The sequence below is a fragment of the Strigops habroptila genome, chromosome 5 (assembly GCF_004027225.2).
Source record: "Strigops habroptila isolate Jane chromosome 5, bStrHab1.2.pri, whole genome shotgun sequence".
Taxonomy (NCBI): Eukaryota; Metazoa; Chordata; class Aves; order Psittaciformes; family Psittacidae; genus Strigops; species Strigops habroptila.
In genome coordinates, this window is record NC_044281.2 from 22,802,782 (window position 1) to 22,818,096 (window position 15,315).

At 37.6% G+C, this 15,315-nt stretch overlaps 1 long non-coding RNA gene across 1 annotated transcript in view; it reads right to left on the reverse strand.

Moving 5' to 3' along the window:
- Nucleotides 1-1,033: 1,033 nt before the first annotated feature.
- Nucleotides 1,034-15,315, reverse strand: part of LOC115608418 — a 75,588-nt gene continuing 61,306 nt past the window's right edge. The window contains exon 3 of the long non-coding RNA XR_003991538.1: nt 1,034-1,370. This is a non-coding gene — a long non-coding RNA (uncharacterized LOC115608418). The remainder of the gene's footprint in view (nt 1,371-15,315) is intronic.

The following is a 15,315-nucleotide window of genomic DNA, read 5'->3' on the forward strand; positions in this document are numbered from 1 at the left end:
AAATAAAATGGGAGGGGCTGAGTTTCAAATGGTTTTCCCAGCTGAAGAAAAGGAATGAAAAAAATAGCCAGGGCTGAGAAATCTCCTGCTCACTTTCAAATGTAGGTGCATGGGGGAAAAAATATCAGTTTGACCAATGACCCTTCCTTTCTCTATCCACTAAAAGTTGATCCTGAAATATCAACACATATTCCCAATTTTGTCAAGAACAATTTTTGGAGCCTACATTTTACTCTTAAGGAGACATTAAAAATGTATGTTTCTAACACTTCTGTAGCACTCAGTCAGGATGTTGTCAATGCTGTCATTTCATGGTTTAGGCTAGTCTTGTAAAAGTTGTCAATATTTCTGTTTCAAAATTTCCTTCATTAAAAGTGGTTGCAGCTATGGCAGGGGTTAGTAAGACTGGATGCCAATACAATAATGTTAGGTGACAGGTAGTCAAGTGTCAAAATAGTCCATAGATACTATTGGCTTCCATCAAAAGAAGATTGATACTGGGCTGTAGCTGTATTTTACAGCTACCAAAACCTACTGCTCCCCAATTAGCAAGCAAGTTGAGATCTGGTAGAAAACCCAACCAAAATACAGAGTTAATGGATCCTTGTTTGCTAAACTACTGTCATGTCTCTTCTTCTGCTTCCTCGTAAAACACATGCTTTAAAAATACAAGCCAACAAACACCACCACCACCACCCCACCCCACACCCCCCCCCGTGTATTTTGTGCTGTGAATAGGAAAATGAAAACATAAATTCCCTCTGCTATCTGTCCCACTGCCCCCAAACACACATTTTCTCTTCCCTCTTTAACAGGCTGTATTGACATGTGTCGGAGGAAAACAAAGTTTGTACAGAATCACTCTTACATTGCAAGAACACAGATATCCAACCTAAAAAACACATGCAAGATAACCCAACCCAGCTGCCAGCCAAGCACTCCATTTTCAGAGCAAATGGCTAAATAAGCTATTGGTGAAAGGGTTTGCAGCTACACTGAGGATAAAGAAGTGAGTGCGGGACTAGAAGGTCAATATATAACTAGAAAGGGGAAATGAAAGGCAATTATAAAATTTCTAGGATATTGTCATCATTCTTAAAATATTTATCCAAGAGAACTCTAGAATAGGTATCCAGCTGAAGCATAAACATCCTTACTTTTCACCTCATGAAAAGTGAGCAAACTTCTCCAAAGCATAAAAGCTGTCCTTAGCTGTACATTCAGCAGCACTTTGAGGGATGCGTTGGCCAATAGAAGTCAGATGAAACAGTTGTGTCTTCACTCTTAGTCTCTTCAGACTCTGTAGCTCAGCTGTGCAAAGCATTTGTAGACTTTCCTCCAACCTGTCAAACATCTGGATATGTACAAAACTGCAACAGGAAAAAAAAAAGAAAAAAATAAGGAAAAAAATTGATAGAAAATGTGCATGTACAAATTTTTTGCGAGGCATACGTTAACATGCTGATATCTACCACCACCACCCCCTGCCCAAGCCACAGAGAACCTGAAGGCAGCAGAGCTTCTGTTTCCTATAGCCACAACTGCACATTTGCATTCACTTTTTGTCTGCATTTATTTTAGAGTTTATGGCTCCTGTTCCCAATGTCCTTTTGTTCGTAGGCAGCTCGACTGCAAATGCCAATGGCTGTTGCAGCAGGCATTGCCAGGGATTTTCTAGGAAGTCTGCCCAGAGCTGGCTGTCTGATACGCACAGAGTTGGAGGGGATAGATGGAGACTTGTGGATGAGGAATGGTGTTTGAAAATCTGGCCACACAGAATGTAGAAGCCTCACTGACTGTAGGGCACAGATGATGGTTTTCTTGCAAATGCAGAAGTTGGGATGCTACAGGACCAACACAGAAGGCATATCAGCAAATCAATAAGTGTCAAAAACTGACCCCAGTGTTGGTCTCAAGGCCACATAGATGCAGCCCAGAAGACTAGAGAGAAGCAAACATGGTCTCAATCTTCAATAAGATTTGACACATTGGATAAATTGCATGGTCCAGAAGCTGTGATTTGGTCCAGAGCTAGCTGAAGCCATTAGCTGCTTCAGCTCACATAATTTTGGGAGATTCTCTGTAGTCAGAGCAGTTTGAATCTTTACAGAGGATTCTTTTAAGACACTAATATATTTGAAGTTCTTCACTAGTTTGAAGTGCTACAATGGACTGGTGGATTTGTGGGCAGGTTTCTGGTAAAATGTAAATGTGTAAGATGAATGTTATCTCCTATGGCACTCTGCACACTGGATATAGCCATGGTCATACTGGCCATACTCCAGTACGCATGGTGTGAGCTGCGTCTCTGCAAGCTTGTCTGTAGGAATGCACTGGTTTTTGTGGTTGTGTCTGGAAAACATCAACAGGTATTTCTTCTCCCAAGGACTGTATTTAGCACCACACATTCATTTTGCCACAGAGGAAGGGAGCAAATCAATTATTATAGTCCCTATAGTTAGTAAACTGATTTTTGCATGTTTTGTTCCTCATACTGAAATCAGAGTAACGACACGTGTGTGTGTGTCTTCCACAAAGACAAGGATACTTTATACATATGTTTGACTGGATCCATTTTCCAAATTCAACAGTATATTGTTTTGCATCTTTTGAAAACCAATGATTTTATTTTGATTTTACTATCTATCTTACTGTCATACCAATACTACCACTTACTGAAAAACTCAGTATTTGAACATGCAAATTGCTGATAGGTAATGTATGTTAAACACACATTTTAAATAGCTTTTGAGTGAAAAAACAGAGGTCAGGTAATCATTTTAACACCCTTTATGGCATATATACCCTGCTCATGACCATAGCATCTAAGTCTTCATTAAGGCTACAATTCAGATATGTGCTATATGTTTTTACTAGGTTTTCCTGATCATGAGGTAAAGCAAGCAACATTGTACAGCTTGGAAGTTAGTGACTCTTTTAAATTATAGTAAAAAAAAATTACCACCATCTAAAAATATTTATGAAAAATACACTTAAAATTTTCCAGTGAATTGAAGCAGAGTTGTATTAGAGTGTACACATTGCTATACAGAACAAGAATTGAGATAAACCCTGTTTAGATACTTGGGATGGCCTCTGCAGAAATCTAGCATTGCCATAAAATTCTCTAGTTTTGCTGTTCTTAGAAGATAGGTGTTGTTGGGAAGGTGCCACAAAAGCAGTGTTCCTAAATATCTCGCTTGCTATAAGTCACCTAAACCTCCCTTGTGACTGGTATGTTGGCGATTGAATTGAAAACAGGAGAGATGAGATGCAAGTTGCTGGTATTAAAAATGAAGAATGAAATTGGATGCATTTTGCCCACTTTGCAATCAGCCATTATTTATGTAGATGTTTAGATTGAAAAACTAATCTGGTAGTTTTCAGATCCAATCATATTAATGAAGTAGCAGAATTACTTGTGTGATTCTGTACTACAGTCAATTTAGTAAATACGAAGGAGAATAAAATACATACATTTTTATAATACTCTTATAATTCTGCAGGAATTAAACCAGTAAAAAATATAGGTTGAACTTTGTTTTAATTGGTTTATGTTTAAAGATCCTTTGATCAGCGATAACAGTAATATGTACTAACATGTTGCATTTTAAAGTGACGCTGCCTTTCATTAATCAAGTGTCTGTATGGTTGATTAATTTGAACAAGGTTTAAATTGCTATGAAAATTTATCATTCATAGCCATGATCTCCATTTACATATATGTTAATTATTGTAAATGTAATCTTTTTCTGAATCCTCTGGGCTGCATACTAAAAAGACAGAGTGATCACAGTGAGTGACTACTTTTCTATTACAAAGTGAACTCTTACCAGTATTCAGTAAAGTCTGTTTAGTTGTCAAAGATAGACTCAAAGCATTAAAACATTTTATGCTAAAGGCAAGATCAAATTCTGTAGTTGCTATTTCCTTTTCAAATTTTTTCTGTATTCAACAGCAAGAACATTTAAGAAAATGAAACTACGTACTACCAACCACTATAAAATAAAGAAGTTCTGTCTCTATGGGCTGAAAGAAATTTTTCCCTTGCTACTCTAAGACTTTCTCCATACTAGCTACATTATTAATAATCATGAGAGGTTATTTTTTTCCTTATGTCTTTTGGAAGGAGTAACTAAGTCAAAAGAATCCTTTGTAGTACAATTAGAATGAGTTAAATTGCGTTAAGACAGACATCACCAAGGTTTATAGCCTTTTAACATGACAGAGAAAAAAAGTATCTCTACAGTGGCTGTAAAATAGCTGGAGTAGAGCTCCTCACACACACCACACTGATGCATATACTTGATGCAAATAAACACACTGGCTGTGCTTTCTTCAAATTCAGGTGATAGTCATTTGTCTAAAACTTATTATATTTGACATAGTCAAGAATTTTATCAAGGTTTAAAGAGAAAGGATGTTTCACAAAACATTTCCCACAATGTTATGGAGGTAAAATGCATTGACAGGAAATGGATTTCAGATATGAAGTGTAAAGTATCTCTCTTTCAACAAACAACTATTACAGCTTTTATTAAAAATGCATATCAATAGAAACTAATTACTGTCCATTAAATTACATTCTGGGCATCATACTGCTATTAATTCCTTTTATGCATTCACAGAAACTGACACTTGTTTCCTTTTTTTTTTTTTGTTTTGTTTATTTTCTTGAAATATCCAGGCAGATTTTATTCAGAAATGACTTAAAATAAATCAGAATTGCAAGCAGATAAGTGTTAGGGCCTGGAGACCCTGTTCCAGGAAATACTTCAGCATATGCTTATATTCGTCTTTACTAAGACAGTATCTCTTCACTTACTTATCTTTAGTGTATGGCCTGGTTTCATCTTCCAGAGGGTGTTAAATTGTTCCTTACACATTTTTTACTTGTTTCCCAAGTGTTTTTGTTATTTTTACATTTTTGAAATGAATCTTTCATTACAGAGTTGTGAGAGGGACCATTCTTACGTGGAAAATAAAGATTTCTTTATTTCCATTAATTTTTATAATTTTCTGCTTAAATGGTTTGTATTTACATAATATATTCACTGCAGGACCAGCCTCATTTCTTAGTCACAACTTAATGCAATTAAAATGTCTATCTGGAAACCTTTGCAAGCATAGCACCTTCATATTACCTGACCAAGCAGTTTTAAAGATACTTAATTTGCAGTTTTCCATTGGGCAGTCTGATAATGAACTATAGTGTTTTGGGTCCGGTTCTTTATATGTAAGATAAGACCCATTTGTGAAAATCATATCAGTCTTTTGGCAAGAGTATACACAGATTATGGAATGTGTCATTGTAGTCAACATCCAGAATAAAATAATCCTAATCACAATGTCTTTATATTGTGTTTTAATACAGCATCATTGCAAAAGCTAAATGGTTCGTGTGAATGCTGAGCACAAAAAGGTCATTTTTTTCCCCTGCAGTCATGGTGTCTATTATGTCATTGTATCTTGTGGCACAGATTGTTTTCACTCCTCTAAATCTGAAATATGCATAGTATTCACATTGTAAAAAATGTTTGGCAGTAACTGATGGAAGCTCCGTAGCTGCAGTGGTACCCTGGATGTTGATACAATAATAGGAGCCATGCTGTTTGTATACACAGATACATACATATGTATAGTATCTGTTTTCAGAGTTAAAGTGTTGATAAAGAAACTTGCTAACTTATTACCAGCCAAAGTTACTGAGTAGCAGGAATTCTGTCTGCAATATCTGCACATCCTTTTTTGACAACACCAGGAAATTAAGATGCAGATAAAACCTAAAAATAAAGTAGACCAGTGTGTTCAGTTACAATTTTTGTGATTTGAAGACGATGCTGAAAAATCAAGAGAGTTCTGAAAAACATTCAGAATTCATTTGAAGTCTGTCAAATGTACTTCATCATGAGAAATTTAGTAAATTTGGCTAAGAGAGGCATAAACTGGGTTTTTTTTTCACAATATGAGAATCAGGGTACACACAATGAAATTTTTAGGGCACAGAGTTAAACCAAGCGAAGCATAGCAAATTACCTTTTTATCAAAAATGTGGTATTACAACCCACTGCTATGGAATGTGCAGAGGCCAAAAAATACAAAGAATTTATAGATTATTAGATACATTCATAGAATAATAAAAAAAATTCTCATAGAAGTTTTAGAAATTTTTATGGATTTTTGGTTTAGGAAGCCTTTGGGTGACTGCTGGAAGACATGCCAGGTTACTGAGTTAACTACCGCATTGGTGTCTCTGCAGTTACTAGTTGTGAATTTTATTTATATTCACTAAGTGAAGAATTGGATTAGTATTTATTTATTTAAGGCACTTATCTGTTAGTAATTCCTAGCTAGGCATTTCTGTTTGTCCTTACCTCAGCCCCTGAGATAAAATGAAAAACCTCACAGTAGTGAGAATAGCATGTACTCCTCACCCAGAAGGAGAAAATGTCTCGTTGCCTAACCACTGCAGCTTCCTCTACCTGCCCCAGTAACTGCTTGCTTCAATTACTTTCTTCTTGGCCATCCAACAGAAGCCTGCCATGCCTATGACCAGCGCCTGCATTGTCCCCTCCCTCATTCCCTGCAGCCTGAGTCCAGCCTAACTCCAGTGGGCCCTCTGGCATGTGGCCTCCTGGATCCTGCCAGAAAGGATCTCAGTGATTTCTGTTTGCTATCACCATGGGTAGAGGGAGGCTTCCCAGGACATCAGGTCCTTCCACATGACAAACATCACAAAGAAGGTACTAAATACTCAATGTGTCCAAAATTTCCTTCCAGCTTTCTAACAAGAAATTGTTTTGAGGAGACTACTGCTGATATGTAATATAAATCTCCACTGCATCAGGATGTCAGAATCACTTGCTTCTGGGCATGATTTGAGCCATCTCTAAAATAGGGAATAATTGTTTTTGCTGTTTTTGCTGACCTGACATGAAGGACTATGAAAAGCAAGAAATTATTGTACAAGTCCTATTGCCAACATCCAGACACCTTCAGTCAGGTCAGAAGAAGCTGTCACCACTGTTTGGTGGAACATCTCACAGTCTACCTGTGTAGAGCCACATCATACCCAGCACGGAGAAGAGCCAGTGGAGCTGGAAGTCTTTTCATTTAAGTAGACACCAGCAGCAAGTCTCTTAAAAGCCCTTTTGAATGTGTCAGTGGAAAACTGTAGTTTTCAGTGTGTGACTTGGCTACTTCTGTGTCTCTGCCAGGGAATTTCCCCCCTTCCCTTGCTTTCGAGTACAAACTCACCTGCACACCAATTTCTGATCTAAAGGACAGAGGACCTTTTTCAGTTTCAAACATGACGTCTGGGAAATTTCATTTAAGCAAAAATACCTTTTCCCAAGAATTGAATTATTTTAATTGAAACTTTCCAAAATGTAGGACTGAAATGTTATCAGGCTTTAGAAACCTCAGATCACTTGGTAGAAGTCTGCTGAATTAAGAATACAATCAAATAGGGGCTTACAATAGAAATCATCAATGTTACTTGTAGTAAGGGCTGTCTGTCAATTTTGCTGACATGTATGTATGTGTGTGTGCATGTATTTTATACACTATGTGCCTTGGTTGATACATCTCTAGTCAATAGAAAGGATATAAAAATACTCAGCATGTTTTAAACAGATGCAGTGTAAAACCAAGGTCTAGGTTAATTTTTGTCGAATAGTTCTTGTTTCTTAGTTTATAGTGGCAATGATACTGGCTTACATAGTTGAAAAAATGATTCAATTTCAAAATGTATAGGATTTTTTTTCCCCCTGCAAAAAGAAGCTGTTGGAAGTACCATGGCTAATTGCTATGTTTAAGGTAAATGAACCCAAAATATTTTAGTCTTTTAGAATAGTCTGTGAACATCTGTTTAGAGCCTAATATATAATCTTGTAGCAAGGGCGGGGATTGTGCAAAGGTGAGTGGTGATTCAATGCCTGTTGACCAAGCTGAACTGCAGGTTTATTCTGTCACAAAAATCTTTTTCCCCGGAAAATACAGCCAAGTTGCAATTTTCTGTATCTACATTGCATAGATTGCATCTGCAGCAGCCTCAATAACTTAGCCTATACTATTCATACAAACACAAAACAAAACAGTCCTGTTCCGAAGAGCCTACATACCATGAATAGTATAAGTCATGAAGACTGGACACATTTGTGGGAATATAAGGATATCCAATGGTAATCAGTGTGACAAGCAGCAACCTCAACCCATCAACTGGCACATGGACATGATGCCAAGGAAGGGGGAAGTTTATGGAAACATTTGCAAGCAAAAGACAGGGAAGCTGTATGGCACTTTCAGCCAGCTGGTACTGAACAGGATAGCTTGAAAAAAAAGAAGTGGGTTCTGTGACAGAAGTTGCCATTGAAAGAAGGACTGGTAGGTTGGAGGTGGAGTTGTGAACTACCTAGCCTTAACAAAGACAAAGGCAACACAAACAAGTTGCTTTGTCTTTTTGTGTCTGAGAAGAAGTTACTGGAGGGAGGAAAGAAAAAGGTGATGTGAGGGTTTAGGATCTCTGCAACATCCTTCTTAATGAAGAGAAGCAGAAAAGGTCACATTTGACTTTACCACAGAGGAACAAGGAACAGTGATTAAGATGAAGTTGCATTGCTAAATATATCGAGAAAAAGACCATATTTAAGATGCAATACATAAAAGGAATCTGCCAGACTTCACTGTGGCTTCAGTACAGAAATGTTGGTGTGAGCTGGTGCCCACCTAAGTGATGTTAGTGACAGGGTTGCCCTGTGGACTAGAACATCTGAAAAAACCCAGATTATTTTTTGGGAGCAGATTAAAATTTACCATATATGGATGCATTACACTGCAGTTCTGTGCATGTTTTACACCAATGCAGCCAGCATTGCTTCCAAAGCACTACCTGTAGTTGTGTGCTCCACCTTTCCCTGATGTCCAGCTAAACAACTCCAGGTTTAGCCCAGATCAATTCTTGATCAAACATTTGGCTGTCTCCATGCTTTCCTGTGCCCAGAAGAGAAAGCAAGCAGTGACTAAGAGTGGGAGCAGTACTGCTTGCGTCAGCTGAGGTCCTGCCTTGTGACAGTGCAAATGTGTTTTGAACTATAACTTAATGAAAAGACTGAGAGTTTAGTTTGAATGACGAGACATATCTGCAGCAGGGAAGTAAAGCTATGATATTTGCAAAGCAGCAAAGCCTGAGTTTGTGTTCCAGTGGCCTTCTCCACACAGAGATGGTTTTGGAGAGGAGTAAGGGAGAGGGTGCGTCAAATCCTGTGGGAACCCACAGGAAAATGTAGAGAGAAAGGAGTAGGGAAGATCTGTTGAAGATGCATGACTGCAAGACTGGAGTTGTGGGAGAAGAGAGAGAGGACAGAATTGTGAAATCTGCGGGACCATTAAACATTTGAGCAGTTGTAATATACATTATTTGTTGGAGAACAAGCATGGAACGCAAGGAACCATACTCATCTGTGAACTTACTGATCCTATTCTCCTGAGGTGTCCAAATGCCCCTTTGAATGTACTTATTTGAAAAGTACTCTGCTGAAACTGTTACTATGTTAAAAGCGTATTCGTTTTAGTTTTCTCTTTTTATAACACCTCTACCTTAGCTCCTATAAGAGATTGGGGCTTGTTATTAAATCTAAACACAATAACCCTAAGTATGTCACCTATTTATGTTCCTTCTTATTAAACAGGGAAAAAAAAAAGAAATCCATCATCTGGATTCTAGATAATCCATGTAACATTTAAAGATGCATTACTTTCAAGACCACTTCTTTTTTCTTTTTTTTTTTTTAATAGTAAAAGATGCTGCTGCCTGTGACTTAATCTGAATACACAGCTCCATTGTTTCTCTCTGTTAATGATCACTTCAAACATTCTCTACCAATTTGTTTTTCCAAAGAGAAAAAAAAACCCTCAGCAAATAAAGATCAGCAGAAGGATTACATATTTCACCTCTCTAATTTCTCCTTTTGAAGGGTAATAGTCTCAGATTTCTAATACAACCTAAAAATTGGATTGCTCTGGCCTTCTACCAGACTATAAAAGAGTTATCGTTTGAGTTAGGGTGCAACCATGCCGTTGCCCATGAACCGGCCCTATTGAATTTGGCTGGGGGAGGGGTGCAGTTCTGCCGTGCTGAGCAGCTGCAAAATTGGACCCTTGCAACAGAAATTAATCTGGTAGGCAGCCAGGAAGAACAAATATCAGAAGTGAGTTTCTCTACAGTTATAGACCCACAATCACACAATGTTTCACCCCCCAGATCTGCTTTGCTTGCTCGATTTCTGTGTATGAGAGCCTGCCCTCCAATCACTTCAGCAAGCATCTTCTGTATTTCAGCACCCTGCCCGCGTACAAGAATGATGGAGTCAGCATGCAGAGCAGAGGCAGGCATGCATGAACACCAAAACAAAGCTGGCTTGGTCTAGTTTTAGGCCAGATCATTTTGAGAATGTCCTTTCAATAAGGACTTGTGGGCTTTCAGATTTTTATTCAGACTAGCTGCACTTACTGGCAGCAATAGAGAATTAGTTTTGTGTTCTGCTGGCATTTCATTTTTTCCCATATATCCACCACTTGCCAAGAAGATCCCCCCTCCCCCAGATAATAATAAAATATCTGTACATTCTCTAACCCTACTTTACTTGTTTTTCTCTTCTTGGATATCTGTACTCTGCATACTTTTGCATTCCTCCCCTCACCCTTTTCTTCTCAGCTGCTCCATGTTTTTATGTCTCTCAGGAGGGGTTAATTCTTTACAGCTGCGTCCTGCTTGCCAGGAGTCTCACATGTGCAAATTATTAATATTTTCTATTGCTACAGTAACTCCCAAGGCTTTAAACACCCCTTGCCTAAAACTGGCCCTTTTCCAAAAAAACTTTTCGTATTCCCTCACTAAAAGATAATTTGCTCCCCTGCAGGGTTTGCACTGTTGTTTAGCACAATTGCCTAAGTAGAGTTCCTTATTTCCAGATAATAATTTACAAACTGGAATTAATTTTGAAATTTAAACCCCAGAGTATTGAATTTCTCTGATTCAGCGATGTACAGTTGATATGTTAGTTTGGGTTTTTTGTGGGTTTTTGGTTTTGTTTTTGTTTTTTTTTTTTAGAAAATGGCATTGTTTTCGTGTGTTTTGCTTTAAAAATTCAGTTTTGAATAATGTGTGTAGTTTAGCAATTGTAATGATAATGATGTGAAATGTAATTTGTAATGTCAACTGATGCAGTTAGGATTCCTTTCCATGAAATACAGAAGCTGATTCTTAAATATGGAATGACTTAACTGAGTAAGTACAGAATGTCTTAAATTTCTGTTTAATAGGAGGTTTAAGTTACTAACATTTATTGAGCCCACTTTTTTTTTTTTAAATTTAGGATATTAACTCAATACAGAATAATCATGGTTTGTATGAACAATCAGTTATTTTTATATATATAAAAATGTATATATTGTGTGAGTCTCTCTAGATATAAATTTATGCACAACTCAAAATGTATTCAGTAGTTGTATACATGCATAGCTGTATCTATAGGCATACACACACATTGTTTTGGCCTGGGATGACTGATGAGCCGGCATTTTTTTTCTGTCTTCTGTCTTTCTCTTTCTGATGTGTTGTCCTGATTTAATATATATTTCTCAGCTACTGATTGGATATCATTATGACACTTCCAAGCTTCCAAATAAATAATTTATTTTGAAAGTTAGATATGTCATAATAAAGCATTAAGACACTCTAGGCAGTGCATTTCTGGTTGATTATATGCCTCCAGTGGTATTATAAGGCACGGGCAGAGGACTGAGTGATTTTAAACACCTGACAAGTGCAATAATCCCCAAGAACTGCATGGCCTGGAGCATCTTACTGCTGTTATGAAACAGAATTTATAAATAAAAATAAGAAGAACAGCCAAACCTATTTATTTATTGGGCATTATGACACTGGTATGATATCACTGAGGACCAATCAGTAATCTTGGTTTACGTTGACTTCTAACAGTCCTTCCTAATGTGAACAATAAACCCAAATATTTCTAAGAAAATATTATACACGTTTGAGTTTAATGTGTGCAAAAGAAATGTAAAGGTGGCTTAGCTGCAATTCAGACACATGATCTGTTTAATATATACAGAAAGTCTCCCTGTAGGCCAATTAAAAAACCTTCCAAACAATGTTGACTGTTAATTCATATAGTATTTATAACTCTAGTGAGTTAAATTTTAACATCTCAGATAAGAACTCTGTAAGGATGAGAAAGAGATTTCATTAGGACAATAACTAGATATGAATTGTGTTTTGTCCGGCAAAGAAAATTTTAAACAAACCTTTTAACAGCAAAGAGATTATGGGAAATGTAAGAATGCTGCTTGTAGATTATTTTCTCATTAGAAGTAAAAAATTCCGGGATAAAGAAGTCTAGTGCTGAAAAATACAATTCGTATTGTGTCTTGTAAAACTGTAGCCATAAGAATGTGCTGCAGCATATAGTGGTAAAATCAAAGCTGTAGTTAAACAAATGCTGTGGTAAAGAACGGATATATAGAAATGGATTTTTTTTTTTTCTAGTGCATATATAAAAATAGAACTTCAGAAGTGTCATGGCTAACACATTTATCTGCTGGACATTGAAAATCTTCCCTGTGATTCATAACTTGAAACTCAGTATAATGAAGAGCTGTTATATTCTTGTGCATAAGCACACGGTGTAGTGACTTTCCTCTTTGACTCTATGGCAGGGAAAATTTGTCCAGGTAAAGCAGATTACCCTTAAAAAGAATGTGGGATGGCAGTGAGAGAAGTAGAGGTATGGAAAAGGTTCTGTGCTACTGTGCTTGCATATAACCTATAGTGAAGAAAGAGAAATCATTGTAAAATTGATGACTACTGAGAAGGAATTTTTCAGCTGGACTGTAATTCACAGTGTCCCAGAATGGCTGAGATTGGCAGATCTCTCGAGATCACTTAGTCCACCCTTCTACTCAAGCAGGGTCACTTGGAGCAGGTTGCCAGGAGTCATGTCCAGTTGGATTTTGAGTATCTTCAAGGATGGTGACTCCGCAGCCTCTCTGGGCAACCTTCTCCATTGTTTAACCACCTTCTGAAATGTGTTTTCTTACGGAATTTCCTATATTTCTTTTGATGTCTATTGTTTCTTGTCCTTCAACCAAATACCACTGAGAAGAGTCTGGCTCCATATTCTCCACTACCCCTCCACACCAGGTATTTATTCACATTGATAAGACACCCTAAGCTGCCTCTTCTCCAGGCTGAACACCTCTAGCTCCCTCAGACTCTCCTTATATGAAAGATGCTCTAGTCCCTTAATAATCTTCTTGGCTCTTTGCTATTCTTGCTTTGGTAAGTCCGTATCTTTCTTGTACTGGGAAGACCATGACTGGACCTAGCACTCCAGATACTTCTCACCAGGGCTGAGTAGAGGTGAAGGATCACCTTGTTCAACCTGCTGGCAATGTTCTTTAGTCCTCCAAGAAGGTCTCGTGTTTGTAAAAGCCACAGCCCTCTTGTCAGCTCCAGCCGTGCAACCAGTTGTTGACCCACAGGATCCCTCCTCTTCAAGCCAATTTCCCTCACCAGCAGGGCCAAGGAGAAAACCTCCTGACCCCCCATGACCTTGACCCTTTCCCTAAGAGCCATGCAGATATTCAAGATAGCAGCAGCAAGAAACTTTAGACGCATATGGTGAAAAAAAGTGCCATATGTTAGTTATGCTCTTCCCCACTTGGAGCATAGATTCCTATTTCTCAGATTCAGTAAGTGCAATGGAAGAGCTAGCTTAATGCGCCATTTATATGTGCCGTACACATGTGGTGAAACAGCCACTGTTGTCCTGGAGAATGCTTTGAACAAGATCTGGCCATGCAGGCTACCCAGAACATAATAGCAGTATTCTGTTCTTGCAAAACAAATGGTTCTTACTTGCATGTTGTGTAACACCCGTGCAAGGAGATATACACACATACAGATACTTGAATAAGGTCTGCATGATTGTGTTTATAATTAAAGAAAATACTACTCATCTACTGCCTGCAAGATCAAATGTTGTTTTTTCTAAAAATTCTAATTAATCATGAAGAAAAAGATTTGCCTGTAAACGATTTGTGTTGATATACAACACTGAATTCATTCAAATAATATACCTAGTGCAGCCTGCAATCTAAGACCACAGGAACTACCATGCCAGAGCAGACCAAAGGTCATAATAGACTGGTATCCTGTCTCTAAATGCAACCATCACCAGATGCTTCAGAGGAAAGTGTAGCAAGTGTAGGAGTGTAATGGAGTAGTTTTCCCATGAGGAAAGGTATCTCCCTAACTCTTATTTCTAGCATATGTTTTGTACTATTAAACATTGTGAGTGTTCATTGGCTTGGAATTTTTTTTTCATGACAACTATTTACGTAGTAAAAACTTACCAGAGAATTTTTCCTATTGACATAAGTAAGAATTTTACTTTTTAGCCTGGTAAGCCTTTTCTTTTTTTTCTCTCCGGTCTTTGCAGCTGTGAGTTGCTTAAGAGAATTTTATTTTCCATTAAAAAATGTACTTAAAACTTTCTAAATTTTACTGTAAGAATAGATTACCTTTGCTTCATGTATGTGCTGTAATTCAAAATGGAAACAAAACAAAAATCAGATTAAAGAGCATATTCCTATCCCTTTGCTTCATCACAACTGATAGAACAACAGAAATATATATTAAAAAAACCCCAAAACAACCCTGTTCTGATAGCATGGAGGTATTCAGGGAATCTCATTCTCGTGGAAATTCCATATTCTGCATAAAGTTTTCTAGTGTTTAGAGCCTGGTTCATTAACAGTCCATGGGCAAAGACGAGATATTTAATCCATCTATCCATAATAGTGAATCATCATCTGAATTTAAAATTCAAGTGGGTAGAAAGCTTTTTGCATTATTTTTACCCTGTTCAGCACTGGAGCTTCAATGTCTTATGGAGATGGTCATATACCTAACTGTGCAGGACTGTTTTAGCGTGGATATGTTAGTAGTTCTCATATACTATATTAGCGTCTCCCCCTGTATATATGCACACATGCCTACACAATTTTCTTAGCTTTTTTCCAATCCATATCATCCAATTAATTGCTTCACATGCTACATTCTTCATAATGAGAGTGGGCAACAAGGACAGTATGCTAACAAGCTTTTCTGCTCTGAAAGGAAAGTCCATTGCTCCTGCAGGGTACCAGTTCAGTGCTGTGAAATAATCCCTGGCTCTTGTTTTACCCTTCCCTTGGGGTAACTGCTCCACTGAATGACCCCGTCGTGCTCAG